Source organism: Puma concolor, chromosome E2 (assembly GCF_028749965.1).
Source record: "Puma concolor isolate L17-30 chromosome E2, mPumCon1.1.hap2, whole genome shotgun sequence".
NCBI lineage: Eukaryota > Metazoa > Chordata > Mammalia > Carnivora > Felidae > Puma > Puma concolor.
In genome coordinates this window covers 35,143,218-35,150,823 of record NC_141681.1, presented here as the reverse complement: position 1 = coordinate 35,150,823, position 7,606 = coordinate 35,143,218, and the positions used below count along the sequence as shown (strand labels likewise).

General features: G+C 39.1%; 1 long non-coding RNA gene across 1 annotated transcript in view; it reads right to left on the bottom strand.

Moving 5' to 3' along the window:
• Window positions 1–607: 607 nt before the first annotated feature.
• Window positions 608–7,606, bottom strand: part of LOC147573483 (uncharacterized) — a 30,118-nt gene continuing 23,119 nt past the window's right edge. The window contains exon 2 of the long non-coding RNA XR_015244817.1: window positions 608–785. This is a non-coding gene — a long non-coding RNA (uncharacterized LOC147573483). The remainder of the gene's footprint in view (window positions 786–7,606) is intronic.

The following is a 7,606-nucleotide window of genomic DNA, read 5'->3' as shown; positions in this document are numbered from 1 at the left end:
CCTCAGTTTCTCCTAAGGGCCACCCCAGGGGAATATAAACACCCAAGCCTCCTCCCAGCTCTCAGCTCTTACAGTTAAAATGGCTCTAGGAGCACAAGAGTGGCACCTGCTGACCACTGGAGGAAAAAGTACAGTGGAGTTAGCAGAAGGGTATATAGAAGTGATAGGGTCAAAGAGGGTCTGGATGTGGGTACATGAATGAACAGCCTCTGGGTGCATCCACAATTGCCTATGCAAAGCCTATGCAGCCTTCTGGTCTGCAAATTTGTCCCCCATATCCCTCCTACAGAGGGGTCTTTTTCTGCTCCCCACACAGCATGCCAATGGGAACCCCCAGCTCTTATTAAAATGGAAAAAAAATGCATTTCAAAATTATTGTGCTTCAATATTCATCTTGAGGTTCTTTTGCAAAACACTGATAGCTAGCCATGACTTGATGATGAAATATTGATTACACATCTATATTTGTATTCAGAGGTCTATACTGTGTAGACAGAACACCCACCCTGCAATATCTTCTATTTTAAGCCATTATGAAGACGGATGTTCCCCCCCAGGCAAGTTTTGATAAAATACTGGTGTCAATACAAGAAGACATTAATGCCAATGCAAGTCAATACCCATTTATTGGTTGGGGGTGCTTCTGTTCCACACAGCAGCTGACTCCAAGAGGGGTCTCCAAACACCACCAGCTCCTAGCCAGTCTGCATATTTCCTCATTTATATCATGGGAGTGGGAAGTGTCAGGGGAACATGGACTGGCAGGGGGCTGCCCATGCCTGCTCCTGAATCAAGAAGGGAAAGAAAATAAAAGCAAACACAACCTGTAAATAAGTCTGGAAGGAGCTTTATTGCTGTCATTAGCAGTGCACTTGTCTTCTCTCAGTTTCAAAAAGAGTAAAATTAAAACAGCAGAAGAAGCAAGAATCATCTCCATCCTTGTTAGGTTCTCAGCATATGACAGGCACTGGGGCTCATCTTGACTGTGGGTATCTGCTGTGTTTGCCTGTTCAGCACTCATTACCGCCTGAAACTCCATATATTTAGTACTTCTTAAAAATCTCACTTACTGTCTGCCTTCCACACCAGAAAGTGAGATCCAAAGGGACAGAGGGGGTTTTTTGTTGTTGTTGTTTATTTTGCTCACTGCTATATTTCCACTGTCTGGACGTTGAATTAACTTCTGCTTCATTCATTAATTCATTTATTCATTCATTCCTCATAGTTACTGAGCAACTACCATGTGACAGGAATATAGTAGGTTCCTGGGATACATTGGTGGATAAAACAGACATTCTAGTGGCCATAGGGCAATAGAGATAAGTAAGTCCTATAAATAGTAAATTAGAAGGCAGTAATTGCTAAGGTGCATGAGCAAAGGAAGAAGAAATGGAATGCTGGAGAGACGGATTCTGTTTCTAAATCATGTGGTCAAGTTCAGCTTCCATGGGAAGGTAGATTCAAGCAGAGTCTTGTAGGAGGTCAGCAAGTAGGGAAGTGCAACTATGCAACTATGGAAGGGAGGAGGTAGGGATTTCCAGGCACTTGGAATAGTACAAATATCCCAAGACAGGGATATGCCTGGTTTATTTAAAAAAGAAAAAACTGAGTGATTGGATGGAGTGAATAGAATGTTAGGACAATTAAAAGCATGATTCTGAGGTGCCCAGCGGCCACCTTGCTCTCTCAATAGCTGCTCCCCGGGAGAGCCCACGTGAAGCATGGCAGAGATAAATGGAGATAAACTAAGCAGAGATAAACAGAGGCCCCTGGATCCACCCATGCCTGAAGCAACTTGTAGCCCGCATCTTTTCAGTACTTGAGGCAATACATTCCCTTTTTAAAATCACTGGTCACTTATGACCCAGCAATAGCACTGCTAGGAATTTATCCAAGGGACACAGGAGTACTGATGCATAGGGGCACTTGTACCCCAATGTTCATAGCAGCACTCTCAACAATAGCCAAATTATGGAAAGAGCCGAAATGTCCATCAACTGATGAATGGATAAAGAAATTGTGGTTTATATACACAATGGAGTACTACGTGGCAATGAGAAAAAATGAAATATGGCCTTTTGTAGCAACGTGGATGGAACTGGAGAGTGTGATGCTAAGTGAAATAAGCCATACAGAGAAAGACAGATACCATATGGTTTCACTCTTATGTGGATCCTGAGAAACTTAAGAGAAACCCATGGGGGAGGGGAACAAAAAAAAAAAAAAAAAAGAGGTTAGAGTGGGAGAGAGCCAAAGCATAAGAGACTGTTGAGAACTGAGAACAAACTAAGGGTTGATGGGGGGTGGGAGGGAGGAGAGGGTGGGTGATGGGTACTGAGGAGGGCACCTTTTGGGATGAGCACTGGGTGTTGTATGGAAACCAATTTGACAATAAATTTCATATATAAATAAAAAAAAAAAAAAAAAAAAAAAAAAAAAAAAATAAAATCACTGGTCACTGAAAGAGTCCCTGATAAAGCCCCCTGAAACCCGAGTGCCTAGGACACTTGAGTTGCTATGCCTGCAGTGGATGTCAAAGATACCAGCTGGCTGGCTCTCATGCAGTGGGAAATCTAGCCTGGGAGACCAAGGCCTGGAATCCATCTGTGCAAGGGACGCCCATACAGCTGACAAGTGAGAAGGAACCTTTCAATTTTGCAATTTTCAAGTGTCAGAAGGATATTGTGCTGCTCTTGTGACACTTGGCATCTTAGGTGGATTATCCCCATCTTTCATCAACACGTCTGCTGTGTGAGATATGGCCTTTGCACTCACATGATCCGGAACGCACAGCTTAGAGTGAGAACTCCAGGTGTTAGCTTTTCCACCAAGTCCCATTTGAAGGACCAGACAGACCCTCTTCTTCAATTACCCATGTTGTCAACACAACACTTTCAAAGGAATCTATTCAATTCAACAGGTGATTTGAGTGGTTATTCTTCAAGATGCTGTGGAGTCAGAGAAACACACAACTTGGTCTATTCCCTTAAAAGGCAGATAATCTAGAGGGCAAGGGTCCCTTTGATTCATTTCATTCACTCACATACTCCATGCTAAAGGCAAGACACTAGGTGCTGGGGTAGAGATTACCCAAACGGGAAGGACAGACATTCACAGGTGAGTACTTGGTGTGTGACCACTCATCATTATTCATTCAACAAATGTGAAGTAAATGCTTCTTGTGGGCCCAGCACTCTTTTGGGCATTAAGGACACAGCATCCATCAAAATGGACAAGACCTCAATTCATGTGGAGCTTATGTCCTATGGTGTAGACAGAAATAAAGTGACATTTTAAAAAGATGATTTCTGGGGTGCTTGCGTGGCTCAGTCAGTTAAGCTTCCGACTTCAGCTCAGGTCATGATCTCACGGTTTGTGAGTTTGAGCCCCGTGTCAAGCTCTGTGCTGACAACTCAAAGCCTGGAATCTGTTTCAAATTCTGCATCTCTCTCTCTCTCTCTCTCTCTCGCTCTGCCCCTCCCCCTGCTCATGCTCTGTCGCTCTGTCTCAAAAATAAACATTTTTAAAAAATTAAATAAATAAAATAAAAAGATTATTTCTGTCAGGAAAACAAGAAAGTGAGAAAGACAAGAAAGGATCAGAGGAAATCTTCAGAAACAACCACAAAACAAGTAATAAAATGACAATAAATACATACCTATCAGTAATTATTTTGAATGTAAATGGACTGAATGCTCCAACCAAAAGACATAGAGTGAAAGAATGGATTTTTTAAAAAGACCCATATATATGCTGCATACAAGAGACTCATTTTAGACCTAAAGACACCTGCAGATTGAAAGTGAGGGGATAGAGAAACATCTATCATGCAAATGGATGTCAAAAGAAAGCCAGAGTAGTAATACTTATGTAGGACAAAATAGACTTTAAAACAAAGGTTGTAATAAAAGACAAAGAAGGATGCTATATAATCATAAAGGGAGCAATCCAACAAGAAGATGTAACAACTATAAATATTTATGCACCCAACATAGGAGCACTCAAATACATAAAACCAGTCAATAACAAACATGTAGGAACTAATCAATAATAATACAATAATAGTAGAGGACTTTAATACCCCACTTACATCAGCGGACAAATAATATAAGCAGAAAATCAACAAAGAAAAAATGGCTTTGAATGACACACTGGAACACACAGATTTAATGGATACATTTGAAATATTCCATCCTAAAACAGCAGAATACATATTCTTTTCAAATGTACATGGAATGTTCTCCAGAATATATGACAGAGTGCCACACAAAACAAACCTCAAGAAATTCAAGAAGATTGAAATCATACAATGAGTATTTTCTGAACACAATGCTATGAAACTAGAAGTCAACCATGAGAAAAAAATTGGAAAGACCACAAATACATCGAGGTTAAATAACATGCTGCTAAACAATGAATGAGCCAACCAGGAAATAAAAGAAAAAAATAAAAAAGTACATAGAAACAAATGAAAATGAAAACATGGCAATCCAAAACCTCTGGGTTGCATCAAAAGCAGTCCTAACAGGAAATATATAGCAGTTCAGGCCTGCTTCAAAAAGGAAGAAAAATCTCAAATAAACAACCTAACCTTACAACTAAAGGAGATAGAAAAAGAACAATAACTAAAGGAGAGAGAAAAAGTACAACAAACAAAACCTAAAACTACCAGAAGAATGGAAATAATAAAGATTAGAGCAGAAATAAATGTTATAGAAACTAAAAAAAAAAAAGGTTGATGAAATCAGGAGCTGGTTCCTTGAAAATAAATCAATAAAATTGATAAACGGAGGTTTATCAGTTTAATCAGACTTATTAGGGAAAAAAAGAAAGGACTCAATAAAATCACAAATGGGAGAGGAAAAATAACAACCAACACCACAAAAATACAAATAATCATAAGAGAACCTTATGGAAAACTATATGCCAACAAATTGGGCAACCTTGAAGAAATGGATAAATTCCTAGAAACATATAACTACCAAAACTGAAACAGGAAGAAATAGGAAACTTGAACAGACCAATAACCAGCAAAGAAATTGAATCAGTAATCCAAAAAAATCCCAACAAACATAAGTCCAGGACCAGATGGCTTCACAGGTAAATCCTACCAAACATTTAAAAAAGAGTTAATGCTTATTCTTCTAAAACTAGACACACACACACACACACACACACACACACACACACACACAAAAGGAAGGGAAACTTCCCAATTTATTCTATGAGGCCAGTATTACCCTGGTACCAAAACCAGATAAAAACATCACTAAAAAAGAGAACTACAGGCCAATATCCCTGATGAACATAGATGCAAAAATTCTCAACAAAATGCTAGCAAACAAAATTCAACAAGACTTAAAATTCAACAAGATTTAAAAAAATCATTCACCACAATCAAGTGAGATTTATTCCTGGCTTGCAAGGGTGGTTCAATACTTGCAAATCAATCAAAGTGATACATCACATCATTAAGAGAAAGGTTAAGAACCATATAATCATTTCAATAGGTGGAGGAGTAGCATTTGACAAAGCACAACATCCATTCATGATTTAAAAAAAAAAAAAAACTTCAACAAAGTAGGTTTAAAGGGTACATACCTCAACATAATAAAGGTCATATATGAAAAACCCACAGCTACCATCATCCTTTTTCCTAAGGCCAGGAAAAAGACAAGGATGTCCACTTTCACCACTTTTATTCAACACAGTACTAGAAGTCCTAGCCACAGCAATCAAACAAGGAAAAGAAATAAAAGGAATCCAAATCAGTAGGGAAGAAGTAAAACTTTTACTATTTGCAGATGGCATGATACTATATATAGAAAACCCAAAAGATTCCACCAAAAAACTGCTAGAACTGATAAACAAATGCAGGAAAGTTGCAGGATACAAAACCATTGTACAGAAATCGGTCACCATACATATAAATAAGTTCAAAATGTATTAAAAACCTAAATGTGAGACCTGAAACCATAATAATCCTAGAAGAGAACACAGGCAGTAACTTCTTTGTCATTGACCATAGCAACTTTTTTCTAGATATGTCTCCTGAGGCAAGGGAAACAACAGCAAAAATAAACTTGAGACTACCCCAAAATAAAAACTTCTGCACAGTGGAGGAAACAATCAACAAAATTAAAAGGCAACCTACAGAATGGGAGAAGATATTTGCAAATGATGTATCTGGTAAAGGTTTAATATTCAAAATATATAAAGAACATAAAACCCAACTTTCAAAAAACAAATAGTCCAGAAGACATGAACAGACATTTCTCCAAAAAAGACATACAGATGGATAACAGACATATGAAAAGATGCTCACCATCACTTGTCATCAGGTAAATACAAATTAGAACTATAAGGAGATACCACTTCACACCTGGCTAAAACCAACAACACCAGAAACAACAGGTGTTGGCAAGGTTGTGGAGAAAAAGGAACGTTCTTGCACTGCTGGTGGAAATGCAAACTGGTGCAGTTTGGAAACAGTACAGAGGTTCCTCAAAAAGTTAAAAATAGAACTACCTTAGGATCCAGTAATCACACTACTGGATATTTAGCCAAAGAATACAAGAACACTAATTCAAAAGGATACATGTTTATAGCAGCATTATTTACAATAGCCAATATATGAAAGCAGTCCAGTGTCCATTGACTGTGTGTGTGTGTGTGTGTGTGTGTGTGTGTACGCGCACGCGCATGTGTGTGTACACATACTGGAATACACACACACACCAGAATATTATTCAGCCATAAAAAGAATGAAATTTTGCCATTTGCAACAATATGGATGGAGCTAGAGAGTATAATAAGCAAAATGAGTCAGCCAGAGAAAGACAAATATCATATGATTTCACTCATATGTGGAATTTATGAAACAAAACAAACCAGCAAAGGGGGAGAGAAGACAAGAAACAGACTCTTAACTATATAGAACAAACTGATGGTTACCAGAGGGGAGGTAGGTGAGGGGAAGGGTTAAATAGGTAATGGGGATTAAGGAGTGCACTTGTGATGCACTGTGTGCACTGTGATGAGCACAGTGTGATGTATGAAGGTGTTGAATCACTATGTTGTACACCTGAAACTAACATAAAACTGTGTGTTAACTAACTGGAATTAAAATGAAAACTTAGGGGCGCCTGGGTGGCTCAGTCGGTTGAGCGGCTGACTTCGGCTCAGGTCATGATCTCACAGTCCGTGAGTTCAAGCCCTGCATCAGGCTCTGTGCTGACAGCTTGGAGCCTGGAGCCTGTTTCGGATTCTATGTCTCCCTCTCTCTGACCCTCCCCCGTTCATGCTCTGTCTGCCTCAAAAATAAATCGTTAAAAAAATTTTTTTTAATGAAAACTTAAAATTAAAAAAAGTTTTAATTAAAAAAACAATGATTTCTGAAATTGATAAGTGCAATGAGGAAAATACATCAGGGAAATATATTCCAATAGAGAGGTACTGGGGAGTGTGGAACAAGATGGAGAGGTCAGAGGAGGCTGAACTGAGACCCACATGATGGGAAGGAGCCAGCTGCAGAAATGCAGGGAAATGTGCTTGAGGCAGAAGGGATTGGGGTGCAAAGGCCCTAAGCAGAAGGGAGCTTGGCCCA